We start from the raw sequence: 19,964 nt of genomic DNA on the forward strand, positions 1-19,964 counted from the left end.
GGGCCAAAGTGGAAGGAACCGGATTCTGAAAGGGACTTGGTAACAGATGGATGGTAGTCAGGGGAGAAAGTGACGGCCGTGTATGATGCAGAGGTTTTCAAGGATGTGAAAGGTGAGAGATGCTGATAGAAATGGCAAAAAAAAATTAAAGCAGAACAAGTTTGGGGTCAGCATCAGGAATTCATTAGGCCTGCTGGATTTGAGAGGGGTTAGTTATCCCAGGGGAGATGCTGAATGGACAGGTGTGGAGTTGGAGAGTCAGCAGAGCTAGAGATACAAGGAGAGTCCTCAACACAGACAAGTTGTGGGACTGGACATGATTACTGAGAGCAGGAGGAAAAAGGGATGGGGTCCAAGGACTGCTCTTTATTTATACTCTAATGTGAAGGGGCCGGTGAGAGGGGAAGTAGAGGAAGGAATAGCGAAGGGCCGGGGTCCTAGATGCCTCTGACAGAATGGATTCAAGGAACTGTAGGTCAGATGCTGCTGATGGGTCCCGACAGGTGGCGACTGAAAAGTGGCTGCTACATTTTAGCAACAGCAGGTCCCACGTGGCTGTGATACAAGATGTCCTGCTGTGCCTGTTCAGAGGAGTTTCAAGAAAGAATAAAAGGAAAATAATTGGAATCATTGAGCAGAGATTTGTTTAAACTGATTTTTGCTGCCAAAGGGAGTAGAAAAATGGGGCAATATAGCTGGAGAGGGGGCATGGTTTAAGTTTTTTCTTTTTTAAAAAATTTAATGTTTATTTTTGAGAAAGAGAGAGACAGAGCATGAGTGGGGGAGGGGAAGAGAGCGAGGGAGACACAGAATCCGAAGCAGGCTCCAGGCTCCGAGCTGTCAGCACGGAGCCCGACGCGGGGCTCGATCTCACAAACCTCGAGATCATGACCTGAGTCGAAGTCGGACACTTAACCAACTGAGCCTCCCAGGTGCCCCAAGTTTTTTTTTTTTTAAATACAAACGTGCTTGTATGATAATGGACATGAATTAACGAAGAGGAAAATGATTTATAATGGGGGATAAAGGGATGAAATTACAGGAGAAAGTTCCTTGACCAAGTGGGGGAGATAGGGTTCAATATAGAAGAGAAGCTGGCCTTTAGGAACAGTTGGTCTTATCAACAGATGAGAAAGCCTCGTCTCTTAGCCTTCACAGGAGCATCCACATTTAGATACAAGCTACTATCTAACTAAATCTCTAGCCATACAATTTTAGTAAACTTAAAATGAAGCATTTCCAGGGTTTCGAAGTCTATTTTCCTTCTTAGAAAAGAGACTAATTAGAGCCTCCTCAGTTCTATCACGCACATATAACCCTGGGAAAAATATGTCTCTGGCTGAATGTAGCCCATTTAAGGCACGCAAAATTCATTCTTTCCCTTATGTCTGACGGGGACTATAGCAGCTCCAGTTTGTAAATGAGCTCATTCATTTGTGAACTGGGAGTCATAGCTTTGCTCAAGTACAAGAAACAGCTTGAATTTGCCGGAGTCCAGCTCCAACAGGTCCAGGGGTTCCCGAAGGATGCACGGCATCGGAGAAAATAAAACAAAACTAAAGTAAAAAACTAAAAAACAAAAAACCAAAATAAAAAAACTAAAACTAAAATAAAAATGGACACAGACAAGAGCAGTGTGTTGAACCGGCCGATTTGTTGTAATAAATGTGGCATTCTATTTGCTAGTGATTTCCTCGTAGCATACGTCATCTATGTTTTTCTAACATTACCTAATTTTGAAAACGTTCCTATGTTTAATCAACCTTTAAGAAATAACATGGTGATTTTCCCCTGATTTTCCCGCATACCCTTTGATTATTGATTAATTTCTTACATTATTCCATTTATGCATCTGCGTGTATCTATAATCTACAAAGCATTTGCTTTGCTGTTCTCGTGAAAGGCCCTCCATTTCTCAACACCTCAAGTGGAACAGTTACAGGGACATGACCTCCTAACCACATGAGGCCAGAAGAGCAATGTGTCTGCCTTGGTCCGAGGTGCCAGGAAGGGACCGAAAAAGCCTTAGAAACCCATGCCTCATACATTCTCAGAGAGACAATGCACCTAGGAACCAATGAACCATTCTGTAGCTTCACCGACTAGGTTCAGTCATCCTCTGGAATGCCTCCGGGGGGCCGGGTGGGCCTAGGGGTTGAAGTCACCTGTGCCCAGAGATACACTCCTTAGTTGCCGGAGTGGGGCTTTCAAATCCATGTGTCTCTCCTTACAGGCCCTCTTTGCTGGCAACTGCATGAGGCTATCCTTCCTGTAAGTAGAGGAGTCTCCATAGGGGATGGCAAGGGCTAAACGTAAGGCCGCACAATTTCTTGCGGAGCCTTATCTTCTTCCCTAGTGGTTCTTTTCCCAGGGGGCCTGCCGAGGGCAATTCCCCAACAGACAATACCCCAGGTACTTTAATAAGGCCAAATCACCTAAAAGCGGGAGGACAAGAAGCTTCACTGTCGGCGGGCCACCTTGCAGTGACCAATCCATCCACAGCCCGGGCCCTGCCACTCAGGCTGGGATAGCTCGGCTTCCAGAATGAATTCAGCGGTCTTAAAAAAGCTGCCACTGGGTCCTTCAGTCGGTGAAGTGTCCGACTTGGGCTCAGGTCATGATCTCGCAGTCATGGGTTTGAATCCCATGTCAGACTCTGTGCTGACAGCTCAGAGCCTGGAGCCTGCTTCGGGTTCTGTGTCTCCCTCCCTGTCCCTCCCCCACTCGCTCCCAGGCTCCATCACTGTCTCTCTCTCTCTCTCTCTAAAATAAACATTAAAAAAAAACCAAACAAAGTGCCAGTAACTGTTTCAAAATCCTTTGCTTTTGAATCTATGAAAGCATTTTATGATTTTGGCAGTTGAGCAGCTGGGTGGTCGACTTCGAAACGCTCTATCTCTAAGTGAGCCGCAGTAAAAACTGACCTGACAAAAATAAAGTGTTTGCACAAACCAAAACGCAACGTCTAGACTCTGACTTATAGGGAGTTTCAATCGGTATCCACAAATATTAGCGCAAACACAGTGACAGGTTTCAAATGAACTTGGTGGAAAAGGCCATTCATTTGTGGACAGTGTTTTACTCAGGCTTAGCAGGAAGCCCATGGTAGTGATCAATACTTCCCCACTCACCACTGCATTTAAAATATGTTTTTGTCTAGATAGACAAAGGCACCATATAAACTTGCGAAGGAAGATTGTTTTTTATCTTCTCTGCTGATGTAAATGAATGCAGGTTAGAACGGAAACCTCAATATGATAAAGTAAAAATAAACGCTACTCAGGCTTGAAAGAAAATAGTGGAACATCTCTCCCTGGCCTTATTAATGCTGTGTATTCTAGAACTTCAAAACAGTGTCCAAAGTATTGGAGAGAAATTATCCTAAAAGATGCAGGGGAGTTAGCAGCGCTTCTGTGTACAAATCACTAAGCTTCATGTGAAAATATAGTTACTCAGATGTTGTTTACAATTTTTTAAAAATATTGACATGCAATGATTCTGTTATTTTATACATTTGCCAAATGGCAAATGAAGAACAGACTTTTGAAGAAATCTGACGCCTCTTACCTTGGCCTTTATTTAGCGAGTTTATTTTGGGTTCAAGACATCAAAAGGACTTAAACTTTCACGTTTTTGTTTCTCTGAATAGCAACTGTTGAAATTACCTCGATTGTTATGCGATCTGTTACTGGCAAGTAAACCCAAGCATATGCCCTGTGGCTACCTGATTCAGTTTTCAGGTAGCCTAAAAAAATCAGCATTAAGGAAAACAGTTCGCGTTCTGTATCGATGAACCAATCAGCCAGGCCGTGTTGTGATACCATCTATGGCTGGATATTGGACCTTCCAGATTGCTGCTGACCAGAGAAAACGAACCAGGTTTAAGGAACATTTGTATATTCCTTCAACAAGATTACTCGTTCTATTTTCAGAGAGCTATTCCGTTATAAAGTCAGTGAGGTATCTTTATAAAGAAACACACACAAACCCTTGAAATAAGCAGGAAGGAAAAGAATAGAACCATCCACAGTCCTACCCTAGAGAGAAACCTCCTATGACCATGTTGGCTGGGTTAACGTACGTCCCCTATTTCCTCCATGAAGCAGGCTGCCTGCGTTCATGACTGCCTGCTCCCTGCTAACTCAGCCTGGCTGCTCCCTACGCCAGCAGAACGGCTTCGTGTTTATTCTCTTAACATTTGATGCCATCTTGACTTTCTATTTTAATGCCACATAATTAAATCTTAGATACTCCTCTAAAACACGATCGACAGAGAAAAAACTTATTCTCTGCAAACTTGCTTTAATGATTTTGCGCTAAGATTCCAGTGAGGAATCTTTAAATTTATTTCAAATTATAGGGAGACAACTGTGAACTATTGACTGAAAAAGCGTGAAGAGAGAAAAAAGTTGGAGCAACCTCATGATCACGTCTGTTCCACCCAAAAGGAATTGTTACAGGCTCATACAGATATATAACTTGTTTTTAAAAGCTTAGACAGAGATCCCATTCAGAGACCTCTTGAAAAAAATTGTCCTATATAAAAAAATTGAATAAAAATTTGAAGTCAGGGAAAATATTTAATATAGGTATAATTACTAATAACTTTTCTTTAATCATTTTTATTAAATGGCTATAAGTTCTCATCACATTTACTCCTGTTTACAGAATAGCAATTAGTTGCTAAATTTGCTTAGGATTTAGATTTCCTTGTAGTTAAAAAAAATTTAATGTTTATTTTCGAATAGGGACAGAGTGCGAGCAGGGGAGGGGCAGAGAGAGAGGGAGACACAGAATCCCAAGCAGGCTCCAGGCTCCGAGCTGTCAGCACAGAGCCTGATTCGGGGCTCGAACTCACAAACCGCGAGATCATGACCTGAGCCAAAATTGGTTGCTTAACTAACTGTGCCATCCAGGCACCCCCTCCTTAAATTTTTTATGAAAAGATTATTTTTAAATACTTCTGTTTTCCAGAATATGCTTTAAAAATCTGTAGGAAATATTGCATATTATATTTGTATCTTAGAAATGCAAAACACAAATTAGCATGATAAATACTAGGAGATCTCCACAGTAAAAAGTAACACTCAGGAAGAAATCAAAATAATGTTTTAGTCATTTCATTTTCAAACCATTTCAAGCTTACCAGAAGCTATCAATACGGAAGAATTCACTTTTTTTTTTTTTCTGAGTCATTTGAAAGTTGACAACTTGATTCCCATCATCCCCAAACCCTTTAGCGTGTGCTTTCCACAGACACAGGCAGTCTCCTACATACACGATACAACCATCAAAACCATGAAATTAACATTATTTCATTATTTCCCCCTCCTCAGATCCCATTTGAGTTTCATTTATATTTGGTTTCCTTCAGTCTGGAAGATTTCCTCAGCCTTTCTTTGACTTCCGGGGCTTTGATGTTTTAAAGAGTGGTATCTGTTTATTTTGTAGAATTTACCGGAATTTGAGTTTGTCTAGTGAGGTTTGCTTCAATTTGTGCATCTTTGGCAGGAACATCGCTCGAGAGAGGTTGTGCTGTTTTTTTTCTTTTTTTTTTTTTTTTTTTTTATTTATTTATTTATTTTTTTTTTTTTTTGAGGTTGTGCTGTTTTGATGATACACAGCCTTACACCAGCCCAGGATTTAGATTATCCGATTAAGGCAGTGTGTACCAGGCTTCTCTAATGTGGAAAGACTTTCTCCTCTGTCACTAACCTTTGTCTTTTATGATTAGTGAGTATCTTGTGGAGGGTCTTTGAAACCGATAAGTGTCCTCTCCTCATAAAATCTTCCATTTATTTACTTTTCTCCGTATAGATTAATGGTGTCCTATTTTATTTAATGGGTTAAAATGCGTTGCCTTTTTTCCCCCCCACTTTTTATGTTCCATCTGTTCCAGATTTGGCCACTGGGGCACTTTCAGGCTGGTGCCTGTGTCCTTTAATCATAGTCCCACTATGTTTTGAGTAGTTCCCTGCTTTCTGCCACAAACAGATGTTCCTAGATCATTGTATACTTTACCTACCCCAGACTGGGTTCTTGTTCTTTCCGTCTTTTCTCCAGGAAGTCTTTGTTCCTTTTAGTGGAGAATTTTTTTTTTTAGAAGCCATGATCTGGATGTTAGATGTGCCCATTACTATCATGGTTTTTCTGCTCCCACATCTCAGTGGACAGAGGGAAGGAATATATGTGTGGTAAGTAAGCAGATACATTGAGACACTTTCACATCAATATTTCCTTCTCTGTTTTTATATACGGAAGACCACAAATTCACACCAATACTCCAAACACCATAGGGTTCCTTCTAGTTTTCTACTTTGCCATGATTGTACTCCTTTCTCCAAGTAGAAGAACCCGGGCTACCGTGGTCTTCAATATGTTTAATCCCCAGTTTCCCGTCAGTACTGCTGTGTCCTTGCCCACTTCTCTCAGACTAATACCCAACACCAGGCAGCTCCTCTGTCGGCAGGGACACACACTTCACCTTAACCAGTCTCTGACTTTCTAGGTCAAGCCATTCCCGCATGGGGGCACCTCTTTAACTTGCTCAGACTCTGATTCCCTGTGTCTGGCTCATCTCTATGTAATTGTTCCTACTCGGGTCTTTGTCATTCACTGAATTTTTGATTCAGTAATTTTGAGCTTGTTCAGTATTAAAAAAAGAATGTTTCTTTCTTTATTTCATGCACTTAATAGTCTGTATCTGATAATTCCAATATCATTGGAATCTATAAAGTTTGCTTGTTGTTTTTACAGACTTGCAAGTCACTGTCACGTTCTTTCGTGTGGTGACCTTTTGATCCTGAGTGCTTTCTTTTAACTTGTGAGAGTCTTGGTTACCTGAATTGTTTTTTCTAGAAATGATTTTTATTTTCTTCTGCTTGGAGTTAGAGAACCTGTCAACACTTTCGCCTACTAAGGTAGGCTGTGTCACTTTCATTTGATACACGAGACATGGCACTTACATTTGAGCTCTCATATTCCCTTACCCCCAACATCTAAACAATTAATTCGGTTCTTTCAGCTCAACTTCCTATCGTCTTCACTGTCAGCGTTCTAAATCACTTCTTCCACCTTCCATACTGCTGAAAGAATGACTTAACTAAACCCCTCCCTGGGATTACCCACCCCAAATTCTTCAAAGGCTTCAGGTAAAATCCACACCATTCAGATTGTTACAGGACATGATACTTTGGTCTTTTCCTGTCTGCCTCTCTAGCCTCCTCCTAGGTCACTTACCCTCGTCTTCACCTCTTCAGTTGTATTCTAGCATAACAGATTCTAGATTTCCAAATGTCTGCACATGCCCAGAGATCCCTATCTTCTATAACTAGTTCAAGTACTCGCTCCTGTCTTCTCTGGCCGGACCTGGGCTTTCCATCCATAGTGCTCTCCAACATACCGTATATACAACTCCACTGCAGCTCCTTTCACTTTGTATTATAAACACTTCTTTGAGTGTCTTCCTTTCCAACAGAATGCAGGTTCCAAACTTATGGCCAAGGATTATGTCTGTTCACCTGTACATTAACCACTCCTATTCTAGACTGGCATGGAACACAGTCTGTAATGATTGGGTTTATTATGGGCATATAGACGTAACTACTGCCACTGTTGTACAAGCAAAGAATGTTGTACAATTAAATTTGTACAAGAACCTAATGGTGGGAATTATGCATCCCTATAAACTATTACTAAAACACAAACATTATTGAACACTTCACAAAGTATGAGTTATGATTCTCCTTGTTCATTAGAACACTCTAGCACACATTCATTCAGGTTCTAAACACTCAACTTACCTAAAAAAAAAAAAAATCAATAAAAAGTTTATATATAAAGTCTAGAAATCTAAACTCCAGAGGGAAGTGCTGATGAAGGCCTTGTACTCAATTTTGATTGTCACAAGATGTGTAAGTCAAACTTCATACACCTACAGGTACACACACACTCTCCTGCCCTATTCTCTCATTGCGTAAATGCTTTCTTAACAGTCATCTTAATCTCAACGAAGCAGGAAGCAGCTTTAGTGTTGGTTTCAATGGAATGCCATCAAAGTTTTCATTTTGTTTTTCTTTTACTTGTGAATCAATAAATATTAAAGTCCTCTGCTTAATTTTCCTATTGAGAATACATTTTAGCTCTTGTCTGTGCCCGAGATAGCTGAGTATACGGCCATACTAGATCTTTGAACTTCAACCCTATCTACAATTCTTTCATTTGGATTTTTTTTCTAGTAAACATAGGCAAATTCAAGCTCTCAGACATTTCCTTTTATTAACCATTTATAGCCCTTTCCTCTGTTCCCAGATATAAATTCGGCTATTAATTCTCTCCAAGTTAATAACAAGTGCTGTAAAAGTGTTATTCAGTCTACTAAGTTTATGCTTTAGAGTAGAAGGATAACTTCTCAGCCTTGCACTTATTGCTGTTTCAATAGTCACTATTAAGTTTTGCCTAAGGGTAAACCATGAAATTTAGAGCAGCTATCTTTAAGAGTGGTTATAATTTAGTGCAGTTTAATATACAAACAAACAATCCATTTACCATCCAATTCAAAAAAAACATGAGAAAGTTGGTAATTTCATAGATATAAAGAAATCTTAAGAGCTTATCAAAGGGGGAACAAAGAGCTTATCAAAGAATCTGGATTAGTAGATGGGATACTATATATTGGTACTCCACATTGATGAAAATACCCCAAAAGTGTTTTAGTAGGTTTGTTGAGTTTATATTTCAACCTTGGCCACCTTATCAGTAGGTATTGATGATTGCGCATACATGTTAGTCAATAGCCCCTGAACACAGTAGACGTAGAAACTGCCTACAAAAAGGATTGTGTTTATGATGTACAGTATATTTGAATGAATTCTGAATAAATGTTTAAGGTTTTCATTACTGTTTTGAGAAGTTATGTTATTAAACAGAACAAAATATGTTGTAAAACCCCAAACCATTAATATGATGTCATTTTGTATGAAACTACAACACTCCATACTTTTAATAGATACCCTCATTCTCTTTTCAGTAATTGAAAGCATTTTGCACAATGTGAGTGAAGTGGCAATATGGCAGGTGTGAGCTCCAAGCCTGGCTTTATTTTTATTTCATCTCCACCACTCTCTCGCCAAGAGATTTTTGGAAAGGCTTCAGAAATTTGTGTCTCAATTTCTTCATCTATAAAATCAGGACAATAGTAGTACTTATTTTATAGCGTCTTGTCAATGAACAAATACAAGTAGACTTGTCACAGGGTAAGAGGTCAACAAACAAGACCATTGGCTCACTGTACCTTTGCATAAAGAAAATATGGTCATTTCTTTGCCTCCCCTCCCAAGCCCCAGGCATTTTCCCTTCCAATTTTGGAGCAAACAATTAAGTTAATTAGTTACTGTAATTTCATATTACCTACATTTGACTCAGCACCGAGCTTCCTCTGCGGTGCTTGAGCTCTCTTTGCAGGTTCCCTTTCTCGTTATATTAAGCATTTTCACTGCCGGAGCCTGCAATTACCCAGCTATAGCATTCAGTAGCTCTTAGCGCATGTTCGCTTTGGCTAGCGGCAAAGTATCGACATCGTGTTTCCTGTCCTAACATCTCCCTAATTATATATTTGTAAAAGAAAACAAAAACAAAATACTTAAAATTACATGTAGAAGGGCACGATTCCCACATTACGTTCCATGTCATTTCAACAGATTTTTGGTGCCACAAAGAAAACCTAGTTGAGCGTATTTGCCTGTATGCACTTATTTTTTGTGGGGACCGGGGGTGGGGAAGAGGTGCCACTCTTGTTTTGCTGTCTTCTGTTTGAGTTTTTGCCCAAGTAATGGCTCACCGTCCGTTGGTTTTGTTGAATAAATAGCTTAACGCAGGGAGAATGCCCAGCCCTTTCAAGTAGGGTAAGATGTGTACCTGAGACCCTCAAGGTTGTCGTGAGCTGTTGGGATTTGGCTCAATAATTAGAAGCAGATGTTGCTTCAAAGTAGAAGGATGAACCAACTCAATCTTTACATAAAGTCTCCTCTGAGAGTCAGACCCTTGGTCTTTAAGGTAAGGATAAGCCTAACTTTCTCATCACTGGAATTCTGGGCCATTCTGCCTCTGATCTTTATACCAAATCGGTGGGACCTCTGGTCCAATCCTAGATGCAAACTCTAATTATATCTTCTCATAGAGATTATATATTTTTTTTCTTCTTCCTGTGTATCTGAACTTTTTTGGTTGTCCTCTGTCTTCACAACTTTCTGTTACAGTGTGAAAACCACTGAAATAAAATCTTGGTGAATCTGATTTAGAATTGTCAGATAAAATACAAGATGCCCAGTTAGATTTGAATTTCAGATAAACAGCAGTGCTATACTTAGTGTACTTAGTATATGTATGTCTTATACAGTTCAAATTTAACTTGGTTTCCTGCCTTTTTATGTGCTCTACCTAGCAAGCCCAATCTCATCTCTAATTATGGATACAACTTTTTGAAACAGAACAGACTGATGTAAAACCTGAGTTCTCAGGTGTTTTTATTTTTCTTGTAACCTGCAAAAAGGCCAACCATTCTCTTGATTTGAATTTCCTAGTGTTCTGCTTGATCAGCTGCTTTAAGACTATTTTTCTTTGTTGACCCTGCCTCCTTATAATGCAGTCAACTCCATCATTTTTCAACACCTGGTTCTTTTTTTTTTCCTAGTTCATTTTTACTTTTACCAATATTCTTTTTTTGTGAAAAAGAAGGATTCCAAAGTTTTCATTACTATTGTATCTTCCCTGAATGGCACAAGTTTATTTAAAGAATACTCAAACAGGATTTTAAAAACACAGGATCGCCATTGTACATTCTCTTTGCCTAGTTCAGACTATCTAAGGAAAATGTTACTGCTCTATTCTACACACCCAGAATTCTGGAAGAAATAATGCGCCTCTTTTCTTCTTTATATGCAGTCAGTTCTGTAACTTCCATTATGAATTTCTTCTTCAAAGTAAAATCTTTCTGTACATTTCCTCCAGTCTATGGCACAGTGATAGAAAGATTACTCCTCATGTAACTGGTGATTTTCCAGTTTTCATCCCTCCAAGGTCATTTTACACACTACTGTCAAATTTTTATGTATTTTTTATTTTTATTTTTAAAAATTTTTAAAAGGTTTATTTTGAAGGAGAGAGAGAGAGCAGGGGAGGGGCAGACAGAGAGAGGGAGAGAGAGAATCCCAAGCAGGCCCCACCCTATCCAGCACAGAGCCCTATGCCGGGCTCGATCCCACAAAGTGTGAGATCCCGAGATTTTGACCTGAGCCAAAATCAAGAGTTGGATGCTGAATGGACCGAGCCGCCCAGGCGCCCCTGTTTTTTAAAGACGGACATCTTGATTGTGTTGCTCCCCAGGCCCTGGATTTCCCTTCGCACTCTTTGGATCAAGTACAAACTTCAGATGTTTCCATTTACCATTTATTCCTTGACTTACTCTCTTCTGTCAGTATCCTCCATGTTCATTTCACCAGATTCATTAAAAACAGAAGTGGAATTATCTCTGTGTATTGACCTAACCAACCCTTAATTGGATCCACTCTGCCTTCCTCCAGAATACAAAATGACAACCCCCCTCCTTCACCTTAAGCCCCCCCCCCCCATCATTTATAGGATATTCTCCATCATCAACCCGTTCTATTTTTTAAGCTATGTTCCTATTTTAACTCCTAACGCACTGTTATGTAATCATACCACAATGAAAAAGAATACATCTGAATGAAGTTCTGGCTGCTTCATTTGTGACAGATGAAGTGACTTTCTAAGTATCAGTTTTATTATCTTTAACAATTGGGATTATATTCCTTATCTAACAGGCTTGCTGAGAGTAATAAATTTAACATCTTGTGTCAATCAATCCATCCTGTGGTAAGGTGGATTTTAGGCACTAAATAGATGGCAATCTTTCCCCACAGTTATTTCCTAATTTAAAAAAAAAATCCAAATATTCAAAGGAAAGAGGTTATATATATTAGTATTATGCTTTTAAATGCGATATGCTATTGGGTTACCTGGCTTTATCAAAAAATGATTTTCCTAGGTAACATACTTTTGTCCCTATAAAAGCAAAAGCTTTTAAAGCAAATTTTGAAGAAATCTTGCAGAAGGTTTTCTGAAAGAGTGTATTCTTCTAGATCTCCTTAAGTAGAACACACTGATGAATATTTATCATTTTATCATGAACTTGTGATTATATACATTTGTACACATATACATTCTTTTGACCTTGTAAAATGCATTCTTTTGGTCTGATCTGTTTTTGCATCTTCCTGTTGAGTGCCAGGTTATGTGAACCTACATGCCTCATCTCCCTCCTCCCCCTGACCCTGACCCCGACCCCAGGATCATCACCCAGTTCTCAACCACATGATCTACTAATTTTCTAAGTTATGCTTATCATCTAGAAGTGGAGGTTTTAGGTTTTAAAAAAAAAGATGAATTTGGGAGCACCTGGGTGGCTCAGGTCATCATCTCACAGTTCAGGAGTTTGAGCCTGTGTTCGGCTCTGTGCTGACAGCTCAGAGCCTGGAGCCTGTTTTGGATTTTGTGTCTCCCGCTCTTGCTCTCTGCTCCTCCCCCACTTGCATTCTGTCTCTCTGTCTCTCAAATAGAAAAAAAAAAAAAAAAAGATTAAAAATGTTTTTTTAAAAAAAGGTAATTTTATATGGGAAAAATAAATGCAAAGAGTGGGTAGCTCAGGAGCTCACGTCTGAGTCAAGTTTATTAAATCTTTTTGTTGAATCTAGAGGCCTTATTGCTTATTTCCTGATTTTTAGCGGTGTCCCTGGTGGTTTCTTGCCAATAAGGAATTTATAAAGATCTTAATGTTATGAGAAACATAATAGCCTATCAACCAATGCCAAGAAATTTTGTACATTTATCTCATAGCGTCATTCTCTGGTTAACATATCCTTTTATAAATAAAAACATCTGAAGTTCTTCAGTGCTCAAAGGGCCATGTCACAGGCAAAGGTTTTTACAAATTTAACAGTGTGACTATTGGCACCAAGAACCGATCAAAATAATAATTTGTGATTATAGTTTATTTTCCTCAAAGGAAAAAAAAAGGTATGTCCTATTGATGAAGATAATTGACGGTTTATTTCTGTGACCATTTCTCATCAACCCCATTTTCTCATTCACAGCGGTTGGTGGTGGGGATTCCACTTTTGATTTAATAAATCTAAATTCTTTACCTACCATTCTCTCCCAAGACCCTTACCCTTTGGCCCCGGTCTTCATTTCCAGCTGTATCCCCCACTGCTAAGCTCAATGACACATTCTCTCTACTAAATTTGCTATGTTTCCCTATTCTTGCTCTGTGTACATTTCATCCTGAGTCTGGTAGGCCCTGTACCAAATATACAAGAATTGTAGCAATACCCATGAGAAATTGATAATCCAGCTAGGAATATTTTCTAGATCTATTTTTTTTTACATTAAAATATAATGTCTTGTTCTTTGAATTTTGTCTCCTCTCTTGTCAGAATTCTTGGTAATTTAAATGAATAAAGTTGCTTTCCGTAGGACACTAGATACGCTTTGTTGTTTGCAGGATGATTTCTAAGGAATACAATCAATTTGTCTCCTTGGCAGCTGACAAGGATGAACTATAACGCCTATCAAAACAGTCGATGAGAGGGGCACCTGGGTGGCTTGGTCGGTTAAGCGTCCGACTTCGGCTCAGGTCATGATCTCACAGTTTGTGAGTTCGAGCCCCACGTCGGGCTCTGGGCTGACTGCTCAGAGCCTGGAGCCTGTTTCAGGTTCTGTGTCTGCCTCTCTCTCTGCCCCTCCCCTGTTCATGCTCTGTCTCTCTCTGTCTCAAAAATAAATAAACGTTAAAAAAAATTAAAAAAAAAAAACAGTCGATGAGAATAGCACACCTGTGATGCCATATTGGCCTTGATCACTATTCAATTTCTACTCTTATTCTTTCTCCCCAACTCCTGTACTTTCCTGTCTGTGATTTTCCTCACTTAAAACATATTCTATGGGTATTCATTCCTTCCTTCTTCAGCCATTTTTCATGCATTCATAAATATGTACTAAGACCTTTAGGCCAAGCATTATTTGGAATATGGATGTTTCACCTAATAATGTCAAAGGGATATTAAAAAGTCCACTCCATATTAAATGTGGTCCCCAAGTTGTGTTTATATCGCCGTGACTTATTGTATAGCCTAGAGTTTGGACTTTTTAGCCCCCTTCACCCATCTTGAAAACAGGCACAAAGAAAGAGCAGGAATTTAAAGAAGGCTCTGAAAGCACTTTGTTAATATAAAGGAACCGAGTGGCTTATGAGTCATGATTAAGCACAGGGAGGTTACTTTGAAATAATCCTGACCTTGATGATCCACCTGTTCTTTGTGGGAAAGAAAGAAATGCTTTGTACTTAAGAACTGGGGGAAAATACACAAACTCACATAGGCATGCACACTTTCCAAATACCAGACAGCAACGGAGAATTCTGCCCAACTTAATTACTTGAAAATACAAAGCCAAGTCTGTGAATGAAGGGTTTGTACAGACTAAGGAAAACACTTGGGCTCACCCTATTTTAGCCCATTTTTCTAGAAATTTTCAGGCGACTCTTTGGGTCAACTAGCTAAAAAGCAGCTAAACAGGAGAATGTCTTTAGAAAAGAAATCGCTTCTTTTATGCCTACAGATGTAGGGCTCATTCACTATGTGGGCCGCTGAGTTTTATATTCTTATGTCCACGAATAAGCAAAGATTTTTAGCCAGATATTTCAAATTTGTGTTCTATTCACCATGTAAAAAGCACAACTGATCAATATTACCATCAATGCTGTTCCCCTCCAGGAGAAATTCAAACAACAACTCTCTTAGTAAAGTTAAGAGAAAGAAAGGAAGGAAGAAAAAAAGAAAGAAAACCCTCATCTTGAGCGAAATAACCACTGTCTTCTCTGGAGGGCATCCTCTAAGTCTGATGCCTTTGAGTCCCCAATGACAGTCTCCTAATTACAACAAAGCCATACTTAGGGCAACGTTTTGAATAGCATAAACTTGGCCCTATAAGAAAGGAAGACATTGGAGGTGAGTTTCAAGCACTTACCTTCAGTCTCTCCCTCACTGCACTGCAGAGTCAGAGCTGGGCTGGAAATACAGCCAACTTGGGACAGCTGAGGTTTTCAGTCTTTACTCAGCAGATCGTGATTGAGGCCACTGGTGACTTTGGATGTTTCTCAGGGAAGTTTCCTGATCTGTGACGGCGGCTCCTTTTCTCGAAAGCTCTCCCACTCCCCAGTCTTGTCTCTCCCTCTGCACGCAGCACCCTCATGCAGCTTCCCTGCCCCTAAACCAGGTATTTCCTCACTACCCTAATCAAAGGAGCCCAGCCCTCAGAGATGTAGCTGGCTCTTTGATTGAAACAGGGCTGTTTTTCACCCGTAGAGGCCCACTCGAATCACCTGGAGACCTCAGCAGTTCTGAGAGACCACAACCTCCAGATCCTGATGATGTAGGTCCAAGGCTGGGTCCTGGCCTTGCGGTTTGTAAAAGCTCCCCATGCGAGGTTTATGACCACCAGCTGAGGCTGGGCACCCTGATAAAAACAACTCCAAGATGTTAATAAGTGTTGCATGTATTGGGTTTGAGAATGAGGTGTATTTGTAAAAGTAAATTTGTTTCCCGAATAACCTGTAACCAGGAGAAACTTTGGGAGGACAGTTTTGGATATATTCCACCTCCAGGAATTAAGCAACGGGGAGAAGGGATGCTTATGACAGGCAGACTGCACTCCTTTCCCTCCCCCTGTGTCTATGGAGGGGGGCTGTGGGGAGGTGGGGCAGGGGAGCTGGATGTTGGGGAACACCAGTGAGAATTTGGGGCCACACACGGATGTCTCAGTCTCCTCACTCCTTCCCTTGGAGAAAAGTGCTGCAGCTCAAATAGGGTCAGGTGCCTTGACCTTTCCTGAGAGTCATGAAGAACGCTCAACTAATCCTTTTCTCCAGTTTAAATGGGTCCAATCCAACCCGCACAAAAGCACCAGTTGGTGGAGATTCAGAAGTGGCTTCTCAGGGTGAGAACCTGATTCTGCCAGGAAACTTCCCACTGAAATACTCCAGGAAACTTCGCTTATATGCTCCCCGACGTCCCTTTAACTCTATTCACTCAGCATCCTCTCCTCCAGTGGGGTTGTCTCCCAACCTTGTGGGTTGGGATTATCAGTCTGAGTCCACTCCTGCTCTCCCAGGGTGAGGAAAGCTTTGGGGCTTGGAGAAGGAAAGGAAAGGTGTGTCAAGTCTGAAGGTCATGATCAAAAAAGAATTTGCCATTGAGATAGTTTTTCCCACGTGCGATTCCTTGATTGGCATCATCTGCACCACCAGGAAACTTATTAGCGATGCAGATTCTCAGACTTCAGTCTCAATTTACAGGATCAGACACTCCGGGGTGGAGCCCAGTAATCTGAGTTTTAACAAACCTTCCAGGTAATTCTGGTGTAAGCTAAGGTCTGAGAACCACGGGCTGTCCCACGTTTTCTCTGGGCTTCTCCCTTTCCAACCTTGGGCTACTTTGTTTTAAATAAACACATAAAAGAAGGAAGGAATAAAAAAAAAAAATTCCTATTACTTTCTTTTGTGTCTGGAGCCTAGCAGGTAAGGTGAAAATAAATTAACTTTCTGCAAGTAAGAAAAACATTTTCCCCTATAAACAAACTCTGTAAATTTTGGCCCATAGAAAGGATAAGTAACGGCTGCTTGTTCAGGACACATTCAGAGAACCAGAGTTCTCTTGGAGTCTCCGTAGAGGTGGCTGAGAGGCTGCAGATGTTTTCAATTAACAAAGTCAGCCCAGCCGATTCCTAGTATTCCTCCAATTCCAATGCATGTGGGAGTTTTAGGATTAATAAAAAGCAGCAGGGAGTAAGAACGATTAGAACTGTAGGAAGGAGCGCTGTATTGTGTTGGGAAAACTTAAAGACAAACTTCTCAGATAAAATGGTTATGAGCCTACATCACCGTTTTATTTCAAACAAGCTGCTTAAAGAGAGCTTGCTGAGTAAACCGAATATAATGTAAAAACATTTTGGAAGTGAAAAAGAGAGCAATAAAGATTCTTAGGCTAGCCATAAAGTGGATTAAAGGTGTAGGCAAGTTCCAAAACTGACAGCCAGCTGAGTGGGTAACCCTACATTCCCAGAAAGGCTCTCGAAATACCATAAAAATATGCTAGAAGACTACTCAGAGACTTACCAGGGGCGGCCCTAATGATTTTTCAGGGTGGGCTGTGAATGGCATCTTGCAAAAATATTCTATCTCACAACAGGTTTGGGAGCACTGTTTTCTCAGTTTCTAATTTCATCCTTTTTCACGGAGTTCCTTTTTTCCCCCCTTTGTCAGTTTTAGCAAGTAATTTAAACTTTCTGGATCTCAATTGCTTCCTCTCAAGTAGAGAAAATAATTTCTTACCCAAATCAAAGAATAAGTCTAGGAAAAAAATAATTATCTCTTTAGAGTCTTCTAAGATCTATGGCCGACTAATCAACATTATGCATTAAAAAAGCAAAAGGTAATGGGGCACCTGGGTGACTCTTGATTTAGGCTCAAGTCATGATCCCAGGGTTGTAAGATCAAGCCCCGAATCAGGCTCTATAATGAGTGTGGAGCCTGTCTAGATTCTCTCTCTTCCTCTGCCCCCTCTCCACTCGTGCTCTGTTAAAAAAAAAAAAAAAAAAATTGAGGGGGGAAAGGTAATAGAAGATATAATTCTTTATCCTCGGATTCCAATACCGACCACAATACCAAGCCCATGGTAGATGTTTTTATTCTGTCATTTATCAAACGCTTATACGGTTCCTGCCATGTATTATGCCTGTCCCATGCATCTGCAAAAACTAACTCAGTCTACGTGATTACTCGGTGAGGTAGGTACAATTATTATCTCCATTTTGCAGATGATAGAACAGAGACGGGTTAAATAACTAGCCCGGGGTCAACAGCTGGTAAGTGGATTTGAACTCAGGAAGGCTGCCTCTAGAGACCGTGTCCGTAAACTCGTCACTAACTGATCTGCGGTCATTCTGCTTGATTCTCCAGCTGTCAGGTGGGGCCTTGTCAGGGGTCAGATGACATGGTTAACTTTCAAGAAGCTGAACTTCGAAGAGCCCCAGTGGGAAGGAATCAACAGTTCAGGTCATCGAAGCTAGGTCATTTCCTTGTACTGTACTGTGGGCTCACTGCCCACGCGGCCGCTTGTCCATCGGCAGGACAGCCGGCAGTCCCAGACCGAGCCTCTCCACCGGATCTGAGATGGGCGTGAATCTGCGATTCGCCTTGGTTATTCCAGAAGGTGCCAGAGAAAGGGACCCAGAGGCTCCTCTTCTGACACATGAGGGAGGGGCCCCTGGCCACGTCCGTGCGGCCATCAGCTTGTTGGTTCTCTACATTATTCCCAAGAGAACAAGGGGACAGCACAGCACAGAAGACATCACTGCCCTGATGTGTTAGAGCTCCTGCCGTTTTCTTGAGGCCTTAAAGGGAATCACCGGCTCAGGCAGTACAAGCAGGGAAGGGTCCACGGGGAGGCCGGGGAACCGGGGAGCCCTGAAGGCTAACGGAGAATAAGGAGCAGGTGTGCTGGCGACAACCAGCAGGTAGGAGGCTGCTGCCGACCGCGCCCTCTCGTCACGTCCAGAGGCCCCGTGGCGGGACCCTGCTGTTCCAGGCAGAGCTCGAGGGGGAGGGGCCTCACGTCGGGGCAGCGGGACACCACAGGGCCCCGCGAACACCGTGCCCGCGGCCGGGACCAGCCCTGAGTCTCCACGCTTGACCGGGGGGCGGCGTCCCGATGCCGCGTCCCTGAGCGTGTCCTTTTCGCAGGGGGTCTCCCGTCGAGCACCGCGCTGGCGCCCGGCCCGCTGGCAGGCCTTGACCTCCTGGGGCGGAAGGACCCTTTCTCGTCACCGGGGGGCCCGGGCTTTCCGGTTCTTGCCCCAGCCGCGCAGGACGTAGGGGAGACGGCGTTGGTCCCCGCGACCCTGGCTCGACCCTGGCGCCGGTGTCCGCCCTTTTAACCTCACGCATCTCCGAGTTCTTGACCTCCGGCTGACCCCGGGGCTATTTATCGCTTTCATGTGGGGCCGGGGCGTGTCCGGGTGCGTGTGCCTTCCCTCCTCCGCGCCTTTCTTGTAAGAGGAGTCAGGCCGTGGGGCCCTGCTCGACCCCAGTGTGACTCTGTAGAAACGTATTTTCGCTTTCGGAAGACCCTCCTCCGGTCACCAGAGGCTGCAGCAGCCGCTCTCTTCCTCTGATAGAAGATTCTATAGCTTTCTTATAAGGCGGCTTGCAGTCCACTAGTCACAGTGACGACAACACGTCGGTCTGACGCCTCCGAAGTATTACAGGGACAGACAGGACAAACGTATAGGTAAGCACCAGGGTGGAAATGAAATTCTCCTCTAAAAGTTATACCGTAAAAATCAGGATTTTGAACCAGATAATAGTGTAGAACTACAAGGACGTTTTATCCCCGTATTCTAAGAACTAAAACCATTTGTTTTTCCATTCATTCTTCCTGTAAAAAAAAATAAGAAATGCTTTCAACTTTTACTTAAAAGTGCATCGTGTTTAATATTACAACCATATGATTTTTCTTATTTTCGATTATGTAGAGGAGATAAACATTTGACTCACTTGAATAACTTGGTCGTTTACAAAGCTTGCTTATATTGCTGAATATATATAAGCTTATTCAAAATACACAGCCTGCCATCTTAGAATCTGAGGTATTGACTTTGGGCAACAGTTAAGCCAATTTTTTTTTATTCTCATTGGAAGCACTGAATTGAAACGCTGTAATCTTCTCCAGAACTATCTTCTATTTCATGTTTCAGCAAAGACTTAATTGTTCTTTGAAGAATTTCTAACTCTAAAAATGGTGGCAATTTATATTCCGAAGAAATATAATTAT

At 41.5% G+C, this 19,964-nt stretch overlaps 1 protein-coding gene across 1 annotated transcript in view; it reads left to right on the forward strand.

Moving 5' to 3' along the window:
* CNTNAP2 (contactin associated protein 2) overlaps positions 1 to 19,964 on the forward strand; it is a 1,228,588-nt gene that overhangs the window by 262,836 nt on the left and 945,788 nt on the right. The window lies entirely within an intron of this gene.

This window comes from Panthera leo, chromosome A2 (genome assembly GCF_018350215.1).
Source record: "Panthera leo isolate Ple1 chromosome A2, P.leo_Ple1_pat1.1, whole genome shotgun sequence".
Taxonomy (NCBI): domain Eukaryota; kingdom Metazoa; phylum Chordata; class Mammalia; order Carnivora; family Felidae; genus Panthera; species Panthera leo.